General features: G+C 34.5%; 1 pseudogene; it reads left to right on the plus strand.

Moving 5' to 3' along the window:
- Nucleotides 1-943: 943 nt before the first annotated feature.
- On the plus strand, nt 944-2,179 carry LOC105782408 (vacuolar protein sorting-associated protein 36-like; annotated as a pseudogene).
- The last annotated feature ends 345 nt before the right edge of the window (nt 2,180-2,524 follow it).

The following is a 2,524-nucleotide window of genomic DNA, read 5'->3' on the forward strand; positions in this document are numbered from 1 at the left end:
GGATTTGAGATATGTTGATAAAGAATAAGAAATGGGAGAAAGATGACGTTGTGAGCTTGGCTATACAACGACAGTGGTGAACGGCAACGTTGACAACGTTGGTGCAACACCTAAAATTTCACTTTGGCTAGAAAAGTTGGATTTTAAAGTTCATATTGGCAAAAGACTTGGATTAATTGTTCACGCGTATGGATTTAATTGGTTTAAATGGCTACATTGGATTTCTTTGAACGGAAACGATTAGGGGCTAACTTAGTCACTGGAATGATCGAAAAAAATAGTAAAAAAAAGGCCAAAGTGAAAAATTTCCTATGATACAAGGGTTAAAATGGGATTAAACCTTAAAAAATTACAATTGTTTTCAATTAGTTAAAAAAACTTACAATCATTAATATCAAAATTAAAATAAAATTTATAAAAACTATTTAAAATAAAAAATTAGAATGAGTTTTAATTAAAGGTCTAAAATTATAAAATTTATAAAAACTATTGCAAATAAAAATACAATATTTAATTAAAGGTCTAAATTCAAATGCACCACAAGTTAGATTTTAAAATTTATTAAAACTGTATAATTTATTTCAAAAATTAAAATGAATTTTAAATCAATTTAAAGAATTATAAGATTAAAAACGAGAGCCCTAAAATAACTAGGTTAAATTTAACAACATAATAAAAATATTTTAAAATTATTAACTTTTTAAAACATAATAAATAAATGAAAATGATCTTAAAATAAGGTTAAGGCTATAAATACTCTATTCGTTTAATATTTTAAAATTTTTATAATGTACATTATTAGAATTATATTTATATATGTAAAAATATTATTTAAAAATTAAAAATAATTAAAAAAACATTTTAATAGAATACGTTTAAATTTATTTTTCACATTATTAATTAAATTTCTAAATTACGAAATAAATTTATTTAAGTATGTTACAGAATTTGGAGCAAAAAAAAAAGTCATTTTCGATCAGTAGAAAAAAGTATCCAAAATTAATCGATCAACGCCGCTGGGATGTCCAACTTTTTCTCCAAGGCGGAGGTGACAAGCAGCGGCCGCCCTGTCCTCCTCCGCAACGAAGTCGAATGCCACCTTCTCTCCGCCGTCGACCTCGAACCTGAAGACCACCGTCACTTCTCCCTCTTAAAATCGGGTCTCCTCATCCTCACCACCCACCGCCTCATCTGGCTACCTTCTTCTTCCGCCTCCACCCCTACTTCCGCCTCCACCCCTACTTCCCTCTTGCTGCCATTTCCCACATTTCTCTTCCAAAAAATCTCTCAAGTCCGTCTTCCACTCCCCTAGGATACGCTTCCAAGTCCTCGTCTCGTCCGATGGTCGGGTCTTCGATCTAGGTTCCGGGTCTGGTTCCAGTTCAGGTTCGGGCTCGAGATCAGTCGTAGTAACGGCAGTGATCAGAGGGAAGTGGGACTGTGATGGGTTTTTGATGAAGTTTTGGGACAGTTGGCGGGCGAGAGCTTGGGAGACTACTGAGACTTCAGGTTCCGGCTCAGCTTCGGTTTCGGGTTCAGGGGCAGCCACAGGAACTGGTGGAGGGTTGTACTCGAGTGATGGGTCGGTGAGGATGGTTGGGGTGGCGGGTATTTTAAGGAAGGAGCAAGAAATGTGGGAGAGTATTGATAAGAGTTTGCAGGATGCTTTTCAGGACTTAAATGCTTTCATGGTAGTGCAGATAATTTGTTCAATTCTGGCCATTTGGATTTAGTTTTTATGTAAATTTTGTATCATAAATACTTTTAATTTCCTAGTAGTTAACAAATTGCATTGAAGAATATAGCATTTACTTGGTTTAGTTCCTGCTATGATTGACATTGGTGAATGCAAGTGGACCATATCTTGATTTAGGATATAAGAAAATTAAACTTTTGTGTCAATGCCATGTATAAAATGATTTGATTAGGCTTAGTTTAGTTCTGTCGTTTTATCGCAAAGATAGGTTCCGAGCTATAGTTAATGAATATGATGTTAGTAGTCTCTGTCTTTTGCGTGTTTTCTTACATTCCAATCATTCAAGTTTTAGAATGCTTTCGGGTTTTGAGAGTAAAGCTAAAGAGATGGTGATGCTAGCAGACAAAATGAGACAAAAGCTTTTGTCCGGAACGAGTTCTCAAACTAGTGGAACAAATGATGAGGATATGGGTTCAAAGGAAGAGATGCAAGATTGGTTGTTGAGTGTTGGCATAATATCCCCAGTCACTAAAGAGTCTGCAGGTGCTCTGTACCATCAACAATTGTCCCCTCAGGTTCTCGTCTCTTCTCTTTTCCCCCTTGTTAGTTTTAATTTATTCGCTTAATAATTTTTCTCAACAGAGTTTAGTTTATCATTCTGTTAATTGAATCAATGTTTATAGAATTCAGGAATTCTTTTATGGTTTATTTGGCTCTAAAGAAATCCTTGAGTAAGACGGTTTTGTAGTTCGGGATTAGTTGATTACAGTTTTGTGATTCAAGACTTTGATGACAAAATACTCCCAGAAGATATTTTACTTTTTTTTA

This window comes from Gossypium raimondii, chromosome 13 (assembly GCF_025698545.1).
Source record: "Gossypium raimondii isolate GPD5lz chromosome 13, ASM2569854v1, whole genome shotgun sequence".
NCBI classification, from domain to species: Eukaryota; Viridiplantae; Streptophyta; class Magnoliopsida; order Malvales; family Malvaceae; genus Gossypium; species Gossypium raimondii.